General features: G+C 34.4%; 1 non-coding gene across 1 annotated transcript; it reads right to left on the reverse strand.

Moving 5' to 3' along the window:
* Nucleotides 1-11457: 11457 nt before the first annotated feature.
* On the reverse strand, nt 11458-11564 carry LOC145629755 (small nucleolar RNA R71). The gene has a single exon (XR_014111904.1). It is a non-coding gene; the product is annotated as a small nucleolar RNA R71 (small nucleolar RNA).
* Nucleotides 11565-14126: the final 2562 nt, after the last annotated feature.

The following is a 14126-nucleotide window of genomic DNA, read 5'->3' on the forward strand; positions in this document are numbered from 1 at the left end:
CATGTTTGCATTGCATGCTTAAGGGTCATGTAGAAATATTCATTATTATTAAAATATCATGATCAAGGTAATACTTAACAAAATATGATTACAACAAACAAATTTTTTTTATTATTTAATCATAACACAAACTCTCTCGGTTTTTGGCGAGATTACATCCACTTTTAACCATGGAAACAACAACCACATACACCATACCCAAGAGACCAATGCCTTCGGATACGATTTCTTCTTTTGGAATTGAAAATACATAAACAAGGGAAACACAAGTACAAGTATTGAATTACAATAAGGAAATTCTTCTAAAGATTGATTCAAGCATCACCCTCGAGGTCTTCCAACAACCATGTTGTGTAGGATGCGATTGGAATATCATTCTCAAGAACTGAAAACAAAGGGAGCATTCGTGCAAATTGCCATACACGAGATGATTCCCTAAGAGCTTCCACATTACCAATTTCATAGGTGGTACAAGGTACCACTGGAAGTTCATGGAGCCCTAGGAGTTGTTGGAGTTGGTCTGCTTGTCTTAAGAATCACTAAGGAAGATAGAAGGTGACGCGACATAATCCTGGAAGTTGAACACCTCTGCGCCTGCTAGTGCTAATTGTTATGGAACTTATGTTGAGAAATGAAATGATCCATTCCACGTCAGCTGCGGCAAAGAGGTCTGTCCATCCACCATGGTTGCAACATTGACGGAATATAGGGAAAAAACCTCTCTCCCGAATATGTCGGGTTTGGTAAGGAGTTCGAAAAGGTGGTCTAGACAGCTTGAATTTCTCACATAACCAAAGTTAAAGCACAATTGGACACCCTTTAACAAAACCACCTGGATTTTGTTTCAGATGGTTCAGACCCATCATAAGTTCCCCTAGGATAAGAGGCCCTAAACGGTTCCCTGACTCAATCTGTGACAACAAAGAAAGGCAACGAACATGACAGGAAAATAATGATTCCTTTAGTAAAACAAGGCCGAGCAATAAAAAGGATGCAAGCTCTTTCTTTGCACTTTCGGAAATCCTCATTGTTGGCAAATTCCCAATGAGATAAAGAGAAGGTTTCAAGGAAGTTCTCTAACATTAAAATGTCAAGCAGACAATAATTGCTTTCCATATTTAGTGGTATACCTAGAAAATCCCTCATGACCACATTAATTGCCCTTGGGTCAGCAGGTGTAATCACATGGCCTTGTTTATGAAGACCTAGTAAACCCTCCACTTCTTCTAGAAGGTGAGTCATTTCCGTCTCTCCAAAGTGAAAAATATGGCGTTCTTTATCCCAAAATTCAACAGCAGCATGAATCATATCATACCGAGGTTGAATAGATAGGAGAGGGGTGAGGGTTCTAGTAAAGACACTTGTATAAGAGGAAAGACGAGGTGGATAAATGTTTTCTACCACCCCTTTTAGTTGGAGCTTTCTAGCTCCACTGATTTCATTGATTTCTTGAAACATTGCATTCATTTTTTCTTAGAAAAATTAAGGAAAGAAGAAATAAGGCTTAAGAAGCTTGGAAGGAGAAAGAAGGAATTGATTTGGAGTAGAAAGAATGAGTATCACCTCCCTTTTTATAGGGGTGGTGGTGATAATGGTGCCAGGAAGAAAAGGCCGAAGGAGTTTACTTTTCCGAAAACTCAGTACAAACCACCTGATGTTTTTGCATCCGAAAACCATAAACTATGGTCCTTCAAGAATGATTATTATCTTCCCTAAAGCTCGTGCAAATTGGGATTTTGGTCTTTTAACATCTATCTAAATTAAACTAGTGCAAAGTTCAGCCAGTTTTTCAACTGTATCCAAGCCAACATTTGTGTTGCAATTGAAGTGAGAATTTCACTCTATTTTTTTCAGCCAGTTTTTCAACTGCACCTAAGCCGAAATTTGTGTTTCAATTAAGTGAGAATCCCACTCTATTTTTCAGCCAGTTTTTCAACTGCACCTAAGCTGCCCTTTGTGTTGCAATTGAGTGAGAATTTCACTCTATTTTTCAGCCAGTTTTGCAACTGCACCCAAGCCAACATTTAAATGAAAATTAATTGGGATTTTCCTCCTTTTTTTTTATTTCAAAAATATACATCAAAATTTTGTGTCATTTCTCAAACATTGATTATCGTTTTATTTAAACTCAATCAATGTGGGGCAATATGTAGACACCAAATTTTTATCCTACTCTTTTTTTAATTATCATTAATAATTATCTTTTATTATAGTTATCGTTTTTTTTTTTTTTGCAAATAATCATTATTATTTTGCTAAATATTTTTATAAATTTAATAACGTTTGTTTTATTATTTAAAACGAAGGAAACGAGTAATAATAATGAGTTTTTATTCATAGTTTCCAAAATACATGTTACAATTTGTACTTCTAAACTACTAAATTACAAAATATTGAATTACAGCTAACACTACATGCATTTTTACCCTGCTCCACCGAAGTAATTTTAGGGTTTTTACTTATGGATTAACAAGTAAATTAATACAGCCATTAGGAGGACCACTAGCCCCACAATGTACATGAAGTACACCCTTATCATCCGCATGTCTTCCTCAAAGGTGAAGACAGGCTGATCAACCTGGTTTTCTTGAAACATGGTGGTTGAGTTTAATGGTGGTTTTTGTTTGATTTTTTCGGGTAAGAAGGAAGATGGAAGAAGATAAGAATTAAGTGGTGAGTGGAGATTTTGGATAAGGGTAATTTCTTTTTATAGTAAAAAGTAAGTATTTTAGACCGTATTTTTTATACGTATATGTATAATAATCGTATAGTATAAAGTAAATATTTTTTGTCTCGCCAGGGGAATGTGTCATTTTCCCGATATAAGCAAGCATTGTTTAACCTTTTAAAGTATAGTAAGTATATTAATATGTGCACTACCCTATTATATGACCAGTTTACCTAAGCTATAAAGTCCACTACTCTAAAGACTCATGTCCAACCAATATAGGGAAATGACAAACATTCCCACACCTAAATGGGTACTACATATTATAGTGCTAAAGGGACCCCCTTTTATGTACGCTTGTTATAATATCTTTGTCTTTTTGTCCTGCAGTTAATATTTGATCCGATAAATATAAGTTTGGACCAAACCCATCGATATTTATCTAAGGATAATTGAGTATTGTATAGACGAGGGTAAACGGGGAATACTTGTGAATACAACGCTTAGAAATAAAGTATGAATGAATAGTAAAGACAGCTGAAAATTCGGATCGTGTATTAAGTTTATGTGAATGACGAATTACGAGCTTCTGACATTCACATTTTTCTAACTGAATTGCGGGCTGATGACATTTACTTTGTGATAAATGAGTTAGCTTCTAACATTTTACTTTTTGTTTGTTTCTTTTCGGTTTTTTTTCTTTTTCTTTTTCTTTTTTTTTTTTTTTGTTCTTTTTCTTTTTTTTTTTTTTGTTTACTCAGTCTAGTGTGTGTATTCTTTTGTCAGTTTTGATAAGCAATTGTCAATAGTGAAATAACGTTACTTTCTTTTTATCCCCCGCGGTTAATATTGTATCCAATAAATTTCAATTTGGATCAATTGTATCAATATTTATCTGACGCTAATTGGGACGGCTGGCTTTCATATGCGTCATGTATTGCATATCACTATTCAAACACTATTTGACACTATTCCAAATAGTAATTTCCGTTACATTGATTTGCTTCGCCGACGTGAATTTGGTCTTCTGTTTTATTTGTTTTCCTGTTGTTTTGATCTAGTTTTTATCTTTTATTTTTAAGACTATGATAAGTATAAATTTGTGTTTTAGTTGAGTAAAGCAAGATAAGAGTTCATCATTTTTTTAAGGTCATTCGGTTAAGGGAATATATTTTACTCTTGACCACCTTAAGTTTATGTCGTATGACATAATATTGTATGATGTATTTTCACGTTGACCATGTCAATTTTATGATTTTATATGATTTACTTTACTTTATATTTTTAATAAGGGTTATTATTTGTAATGCTCGTATTTATAAGGATTTGTCGTATGTTTAGATGTTCTTGGGTAAATTTATATGTACTATCTAATAAAGGCATGGGTTATTTTTCTTTTTACTTTTTTTGCTTACTCTGAAATATTTTGTCCAACCCTATTAGTATTGTAACCTAAGGTCTTTGTGTATCTTTTAGAGCTGACATCTCAAAGCTGATTTTTATTGTATAAGTGTTGTTTTAACACCTTGGTGAGTATAATATTCACTAATGAAATTTAGGCACCCTGATATCGTATACCATGTGAGTATTATTTTTGAGTTATGACATGGCTTGGTCATATATTTTTTTACCATGGTATTTTAGAACCTTTTTATTATATATGTGAATATTAGAGTTGATTTTATTATAGTTTTCTTTATTTTATCAGTTTAAGTGTTGCAAAACAGATTAAGAAAGTTTGTTACATATAAAACGAAAGGATTTAATATCAAGATTCTCATTATTACCAAAATCTTGAGATTTACCAAAATAATCCTTGAATTTTAATTTATTTACTTTTTTTATTTACAAATTAACCCCTTTATTTTCCTATAAATACTCCCCTAATTCTCAAGTTTTAGTACCACCAAAAAATTCCTACAAATTCTCTCTCTAAAATTTTTCTCCTCTAATCTTTGCTCTAGCTAAAATTTCTCTAATTTAGCTTTATTTTTAAGTTATTAGCTTATTAAAAGCATCTTATAATTAAGTTGTTATTTTTATTTTTATTTTAGTGTTGTTATTATCTTTAATTCCTATTAAAAAAACAAAAATATTTCAAGTTCAAGCATTATTTTTCTTTATTATCCTTGTTAAAAAAAATAATATTAATTTAATTGCTTAAGTATTCCTAGCCTATATTAAAAACCTAAAAAAAAGGGTTTATTTCTTAAGATTTAGCTTTATTTTTCAAGTTTATTTTCTCTAATCAAGAATCATAAAATCAAAAAAAAAAAAAAAAGTTATTAGCTTTATTTTGCATTAATTTCTTTTAATATCTCAAAATTCCAAAAAAAAATCACTTAGTCTCTTTTATTACACTTTAACTAAGGAGTAATCATCTTTTCATTCTTGATAAGTGAGAAGGGTTATCCAAAAAATTGCTACATCTAGTTCGAGGTATTATCTTTATTCCTTTCTTAATTTCCTTAATTATTATTATTATGCTAACTAATGTGTTTGTTTTCATGTGGTGTTACCAATAGGGGTAATGACGATATGAGGTGCTAAATTAGCCCTAAATCTTTCATTATTCCACATTAGAAAGCCAAGCCTATTGGTGAGGTGATAGGTTACAAAGTGGGGGGTTAATTGCATTTTGCATTGTATCTCTTTATTTTAAATATGAAAGGTTAATACATTCATGTGACTGCCTAATATATTTTTTAAAGAATGATTTATTTCTTAAAGTGAGCTTAAAGACCTAAGGAATTAAGAGTTTAAGCAAAGGTTGTTCAAGAGTAAAGAACTATTTACCACGTCCCTATGATGGCCTGTAAAGTAACCCTTATGACAAGAATCAGTTCTATTTCTTTATCTCAAGTGATAGAACTTTTCAAGAACTTTCCAACCATATCTCACAATAATTTTTTCGATTTTTTTCTATGATTTTTAATGATTTTTTTTTAGTTCAAGCTATCAAAGAGATGAAATATGCAGCACGTTTTCCTCTTAATTGCTTTTTAAAATTGTATTAATTTCTTTTTAAGAAACTAATGGTGGTATGAAACTTATATTACACTATATTATATATATACTCCTTAACTTATGAAGTTTTAATTAAAATGCCTTTAATCTTATTTTAAAAAGTAATATTAGAAATAAGAGTTTTAACAAGCCTTAATTCTAAGCGTTTATAAGAAACTTTAATCTTATTTTTAAAGACGACTTCAGAAATAAGAGCCTTTAATTCTATAAATGTCGTTGTTTTAAAAATCTCTAATCTTATAAAATGATGTCTTAAGGACTTTAATTTTATTTCAAGATGACTTCAGAAATAAAAGTTTTAGCAAACATTGTTTCTTTTATAATTTCATGAACCTTTTTATTTCAAACCCTTTTGTGACACAAGAATGAATCATAACCTTGCTTATTTATTTCTAATAATTAATGATAGTTAATGTAAGATTATGGCCTCATTTCCAAACATGAGGTTAAGATTAATTATTTAGTTGTATAAGGTTGTAACAATTATCCATCTCCACAAAAATAAATTAATATCCCATCATAATTACCCAATGGATTAATTGACAATCGGATATGATTAAATAGTTTATTGTTCCTTTTTATTTGGAAGTAAGGCCTTGACAGGTGTCGTGTTTTACTTGGCCAATTCCATTAAGCCTAAACACATAACCCTTAAAACCTTACAAATTAACCTTGAGTGATTTTAAACCCAAAGTGAGATTATATAGTGAACCCTTACAGTTTCACTCCAAAAAATACCTTGACCCACTAAAAAGTTGTCAATCGGGACGCATTTGTTGAATTGTCTTATTCAAAAGACATTTTTGGTGATCACTAATCGAGGTGATTTTCCTCAACCAAGGTGGTTCATTTTACTTTTATGAGTGAATCCGTCAAAGATCACTAAAATCCCACTTACAAAAATGACAACAACCCAAATTAAAAACCCAATGGAATTGGTTATTTAAAACATGGCATTTGTCCGAACTACGAAGGTTTTGATCCATTAGTGAATTCAAAATCTCACTATGATCGGTATGTAGTGCAACTTTGGTGCTCAAACCTACCTTTTATTAATTATTTCTTTTATGTGGTTTACCTGTCTTAAAACTTGACTTTTAACAACGCAATAGTAAGAGCCCGTTCCTTAGAACGGAAGGGAAGACGAGTTTCAGACGTTCGATTCTCTTAACCTAAACCCCGAACCCTGTGCCTTATTTCTTTTTATGGAGTTAGCAGTTGATTTTTTTTTTTAAAGATTTATTTCTTAAAATTGACTGTTTTTAAATCCGTCCTTATTCGGATAAAAATAAGGTGGAGACTCTAAGTTTTTAATTATAAGTCTTATCAGACACTTTAGTGGAGCCTTTTATAGACTAATTTCTATCCACTAAAAACCAGGTACCACAACATGTCGAGGTTTGAGGCCAGGGTATAAGAACGTAGGCCTGTAACATGATTATAGTCATTAACACTTCAACTATGTGGTTAAAGAACAAAAATATCGACACCAAAGGACATATGCTTTTTGTATAGCAAAACACGACATACATGATTATTTAACCTGTACTTATGATCAAGTATTCAAGTATTTCTTACTTTCTTAGTAAATTATCACGCTGAACATTAGGCCTTCCGATCCTCCATTCCTTTTTTCTTTTTTTTTTTTTGACATTATCAATCTCAAGTGCTTGAGCTGAAGGTTATATATAAGCTATCATGACATACTTTCAAGGGCATTATGTAAAGGCTCTCAAGTCTCAACACTGGAATACACTCTTGCACTATGACTAACTCCAAACCACCAAATGTAACTACATCATCACATTTTTCATAAAGGTTCTACAAAATTACTGTGCGTGAAGCTACCCTAGATAATCGTTTATAAATATTTGCAAGAATTAGTGACAGAATAACCATTTAATCCGGCTCTCAAAGCAAAACGAATCATATCCGAATAAAAAATTAATAAAGACAAGTAGTAAATTTGTAAATGTGAACATGCTATTAGGTTGGACCCAATTCACGTTACAAATCAAGAGCTTAATGGGTGGCCCATAAGAAATCATAAGATATTATCTTTTTTGGCTTTGGTCCAAGTACAAAAGCCAATCCATAGATTACAACAACAACAACAAAAAAAATGTTTAGAAACTTATAAGTTTATTAAAAAAAATATTTAAAAAGTCCTATCTTTTGACTGCATTTAAAACTCAATTAGGGTTAAGCATTTGGAATTACAAGCAAATTGAAGACCAACTCTAAACACCTATAGTTAGCACAAAAATAACGTAACTAAAGTGATCAATTTTTTACACTTTCTTAATAGAATATACTTCATTTTTTCCCTTACCAAAAATATTATTATCAATTTTTTTAAAAAAAATATCCATGACCAACACTACTTTAGACACATGTAACAAGCACTCGAACTAAATTTATTTTCAAACTCATTACCTTTTTGAAAATAAAAATAAAAAACCATATTCCAACACCTTAAAACAAGAATTACCAAAATTCCAACTACCACGCGCGCAATGTTGCAACTATTAAAAAAACGGAAGAAGTAGATTTTACGTGCCTAACATTATTTCAAACATCCATTACTGTTGCACAATCAAAATTATACACTCATAATAATTTCGATATGCCTACAGAAAATAACATCGAAATTAAACTCCAATATTATTGTTAACAAGTATGGCTTCCATCACATTTTGCAAATTGGAGTGCGCGCGTGGAGTCCAACACTAGGTATTATTGTGAAATGACTACCTCGAAAGCCACTATTTAGGGGTCAGGTGAGCATTTATTTAATGGTGAGATAATTGTATACAATTTTTTGGGGTAAACAAGTTATTTAAAGGCGATAAATTTATATAATGGTGACATATTTATACAGGATCAAGGTAATTATATATTATTTTTTAAGAGTGAACAAATTATTTAGGGATGAGCAGACTATTGAGGGGTTAACAATTTATTGACGGGTTAGCAATTAATTTTATGGGTGAGATAATTGTATACAATTTTTAGGGGCGAAAAAGTTATTTAAGGGTGAGCAAGCTATTAAGGGGTAAGGAAAATTGTATACAATTTTTAGGGGTAGACAAATTATTTAAGGATGAGCAAACTATATATTCAACTCGATATGGTGTCAAAAAAATTCACGCGCACGAATAGATGTTTGTCGAACCATATTAAGTAGGGTTGGTGTGGCTAGGACACTCACAACCAATATTTTTAGACTTTAAGAGGTGAGCAAATTTCTAGGGTTGAGCAAACTATTTTGGGGTTAGGAATTTATCAAGTAGGGTTGGTGTGGTTAAGACGCTCACACTCAAATTATTGTTGCACAAATCAAACATAACAATTTTGATATGCCAAAAAAAAAACATCGGAACTTGATGTGTCTATTTTATATTGTATTTTACCCCCGTCCCTTGGTCATAATTAGTAGTGTTTCTGGCTCTTTAGAGCCACTTTTATTACTAATTAGTGTTTTCTAGTGTTTTCGTAGATTTGGTTGACTTTTACAGGGATTTATGCTTTTGGAGTATTTTCCCGAGATATTTTGGAGCAATCACGAACATTGGAGAAGCACGACCAGAGTTTATAGCCCAGGGCCGGTTAGACCCAAAGAGGAAACCCAGATTGGACCGAGTTTATACCGGGGCATTTGGACCGAATATTCAAGACCCAAAGAGGAAACCCAGATTGGCCCGAAGAATTGGAGCCCAATCGAAGTCCAAATAGTGGCCCAAATGAGCCGCCCGGCCAAAAAGGCTGGCGCCCGGAGGCGCGCCCGGCCGGGCGGGAGAAGCTTAATCTGGCGCTCGGTGACGCGCCCGGCCGGGCGCGAGATTGCTATTAGAGACAAAAAAAGGTGCGCCCGATCGGGCGGTGCCTCCCCCGATCGGGCGCGTGTTTTATTAGTTGATGTTTAACGTAGTTTTAATTTGTTTTAGTTTAGGATTTTTTGTACGGAGTATAAATACTCCTCCGTAATACGTTTTGATTATCTCTTCTTCTTCTCTTCCTCTCCTCTTTACTCTTTCTTTACTCTCTTAATTAATTTCTTAGAATTCTTTCTCTAAACTTTTGTCCTTAATTCTTCCATTAATTCCAGATTACTTTTGGTAACAATTTCTTCCCCTTTAATTTCAGTTATTTTATTTACTCCCTTGATTATGCTTTTATTTATTTATTTGATTAGTTTAGTCATGATGATTTGTGAGTAGTTTAATTTCTAGGGTTTATGAGGATCTAATAAATAATGTGAAGGGGTAAATTATTGTTGTTGATTATCAATGCTAGATTAATTTCCTATTGATTGATTTAATGCTCTGTGACTAGATTAGGCCTATCTTTTATGCATGAGTTTGACAATATTGATTCAAGAATCGAGAGATGAGAATTAATGTTTAGGTCTAGTTTCAATAGGCAAGTTAATTTATAAATGGTTAAGTCAAGATTCGAGAGATGAGATTTAATACCGGTAAATTAATTGTGTGATTGTAATACGTAGCGAGAGCCCTTTACAATCTGGTTAATTGATGTATTGATGATTGACTATTATTGATTATTGGTATTGCATGATAATTTCTTATTGGATTGTTTTAATGTTTTACAATTGCGGCTTGTAAAAGTATAGCAATATTAAATTGATGAATCGAGCAGATGTTAATTTGATATTAAAGGCTATTTTCAATAAGAACTTAGATCTAGTAAATTGCGAGAGCCTGTTAGATCTATGTTGGTTAATAAATTGCGAGAGCCTGTTAATCATGTTATTTATGCAATGTCAATGATTGATTACTATGTTTTACCCTGGAGTATTATTTATTGGTGAACCTATGCCCTAGATCCTTTCATATATTGTTATCTTCCTATTCTCAACCTTAGTAGTTTAGTTTCTTACTTAATTATAAATATTGGTTAGTTAAATAATTTAGATTATAATAATTAATTAGAATTAAAAAGACCTGTTTCCCTGTGGAGTTCGACCCTACTTCCCTATCTACTTTAGTTAGAGATTTAGGTAATTATTTTTTATTAGGGGATACGACTTTACCCTGTCAAAATTTGGCGCCGTTGCCGGGGAAACGGTTTTATTTTTATTTCTGATTGTTTTTGTAGTCTAGATTATTTCCCTCTTTGTCTTAGAGAGTGTTAGTTCTCTAAGACAAATCTCACATTTGCTTCTAGTTTTTTTTTTGTTTATGCCCAGGTGTTCCAGATCAGGTTACATCCCATTCGATCCTGAGATCGAACGTTCCTTTCATAGACAGAAAAATTTCTACAAGCAAATCCTGGCGGATTCTGGTGATAATAACAATAATCACCGCGATCCTCCAACTGATTCCAGCGATTTAGAGGCATCATTAGACGCAGAATCAGAGATGACGGCTCCAAAGAAGCTTAGTGATTATTCACAACCAAAGCTTACGGATTTTCCACATCTCACCCCTACTCCGGCTCTTGATGGGGTTCAATTTGAAATTAAACCTCAATTTATAACGATGATAGAGAGGAAGCAATTCAGTGGAGCCAAGGGTGAAGACCCGAATCTTCACATTGCCGACTATTGTCAATATTGCAACACCATCAGGCAAGCCGGGGTCACTCAAGACCAAATCAGGGAGATTCTCTTTCCTTTCTCTTTAACTGGAAAAGCTAAATTGTGGTTTAATGGCTTAAATAGAACTACACTTGGTATAACTGACTGGGAAACTCTTGTTTTGAATTTCTATAACAAGTATTATCCTGCAGAGAGAACAGCAGTACTACGGAGTGCGATTCAGAACTTTGCCTAAGAAGCCGATGAGTCTTTATACGAGGCTTGGGAGAGGTTCAAGGACTTACAAAGAGAATGCCCTCACCATAATTTAGCACAATGGCAGTTAATCCAAGCCTTTTATAACGACATTGGAAATTCCTCTAGAATAATCTTAGACTCTGCAGCTAGTGGGAGATTTATGAATCTTAATGTTGATGATGCAGGTCAGGTTATTGAAGATATGGCGATACACAATTCCCAATATGGGAATCCCAGAGGATTTGCTAACAAGGGGAAGCATAGTGTCGACTCTGTATCCTTTTTGCAAGCTCAATTAACCGCTATTTGCCAAATTAGATAACCTGAGCACTGCTAATGTAGCTAATGTTTCTGCGATTAATAATAATTCTAATGAGGCTTTCTGTGAAAATTGTGGTATTGTAGGTCACTGGGAGCAAGATTGCAGGAGTTCCGTGGAGCAAGTTAATGCCTTCCAAGCTTATAGGCAGAATAACCCATACTCCAACACTTACAATCCTGGGTATCGGAATCATCCATACCTTTCCTACCGGAGCACTAATGTTCAAAATCCACCACCACAAGAACCACAGGCGCCACAGCAACAGCAGTAGAAATATTATCATCCCAATGCTAGCCAGAAGAACCAACCACAACAACCCTCCTCATCTTCCGACCCTTCTCTGGCGGAAATTAGAGAAATGTTGGTCAATATGCAAAAGCACATGGAGAGCAGAGATGCGACAATTGATCAAATTTTAGCGCATAATAAAATTGTAGATAATCAAATTGCGCAACTCTCCGCTACTCTACAAGCCCGCCAACAGGGAGCCTTGCCGGCACAGCCTACAAGGCCTACGGATCAAGCATTTGCAATTACTCTAAGAAGTGGTTCGAACTATGAAGGGCCCTCTATGCCCAGAGTTGATGAACCTGTTTTACCAAATAATGCTAATCTTGATTCCATTAAACCAAATAATGTAGTTGATAGCCCTGCAGGGCTAAAGGATAATACTAACATATCTAATTCTACATTGCAGGGTACAACTCCAGAGAAGGTGGCTACTCCAGACAAGAATAAGAATGCTCCAAAGCCAATCATCAAACTTCCTTTCCCCAATCGTCAATTGAAGACAAACTTGGATAAGCAGTTTAGTAAGTTCCTGGAGGTGGTTAAAGATTTGAAGGTAACAGTTCCCTTTACTGAATTGATAACACAAATCCCCTCTTATGAAAAATTTATGAAAGAAATATTGACGAGAAAAAGGTCTATTAGTGAGGTAGAGACAGTAGCTTTCACTGTAGAGTGTAGTGCCGTACTTCAAAATAAGTCTCCACCTAAATTAAAAGATCCGGGTAGTTTTTCTATCCCTTGTCATATTGGCAATCTCTTGATTGATAATGCATTATGTGATTTGGGTGCTAGTGTTAGCGTCATGCCATTATCTGTGTGCTCCAAGTTGAATATGGGTAAGTTAAAAGCTACCAATATAACTCTACAAATGGCCGACCGTACTTTCAAATACCCCTTAGGTGTTTTAGAGGATGTCCCCGTTAGAGTAGGTAAATTTTATATACCTGTAGATTTTGTTGTTCTTGATATGGCTGAGGATATGCAAACCCCAATTATTTTGGGTAGACCATTCCTTAACACTGCAGGAGCAGTCATAGATGTAAGAAGTGGTAAGCTAACACTATCAGTAGGGGACGATAAAGTTGTTTTTAATATGAATAATGCCCCTAAAAGCTCCATGACTGAGGAGAAATGTTTTAGTGTTAATGTGGTTGTAAATTATTCTAACAAGCCCCAAGCTCTTGAAAAAGATCCCTTGGAGGCGGTATCTTGTGTTTCATCCTTTTCAAATGAGATAGACAAATGGCAGAAGGAAGTCGATGCAATAGAAAGAGCACTCTACAATGTTGGTCTTGGTTTCGAGGATGAACAAGTGGAACCGATCGAGCAAGTTGTGCGAATCGAGCCTACGGTAAGTGTTCCGCCAGATCGAGCTGCAAGTGTTGAACGCAATGACAATTTGAAGCAACATTCGATGGACTGATATGTCTAGTTTATATAGTGTTTTATCCCCGTCCCTTGGTCGTTATTAGTAGTGTTTTTGGCTCTTTCGGACCACTTTTATTACTAATTTGTGTGTTCTAGTGTTTTCGTAGTTTTAGTTGTATTTTACATGAAATTGCACTCTTGGAGCATTTTCTCGGGCTTTATTGGATCGACTACGGAAGCTAGAAGGACACGACCACTTTTGGAGCCCAAGATCGGTGAGAGCCGGTGATTAAGGGCTCGGTAATAGGGATCACGAGGCATTTGGACCAAGTATTCGAGACCCGTGAGGAAATCCGGATTGGGCCGAGAAATCAAGCCTAATCGAAGTTCAAGCCTCGAAGAAGAAGACCGGGCCCGATCGGGCAAGCATACGCCCGATCGGGCGGCTGCGCGCATAAGGGCCCTCAAGGAAGAGGCGCGCCCGATCGGGTGAGCTAAGCTCGATCGGGCGCGGCACATCAGTAAAGGCATTGTAAAAAAGGCGCGCCCGATCGGGCGGCCCTTCGCCCGATCGGGCGCGTGTTTTCTTAGAAGCTGATTAGTTTAGTTTTAATTCTTGTTTTAGGAGAGGTTTAAATACGTTTTGTACGGAA

This window comes from Chenopodium album, chromosome 4, assembly GCF_948465745.1.
Source record: "Chenopodium album chromosome 4, dcCheAlbu1.1, whole genome shotgun sequence".
Lineage (NCBI taxonomy): Eukaryota > Viridiplantae > Streptophyta > Magnoliopsida > Caryophyllales > Amaranthaceae > Chenopodium > Chenopodium album.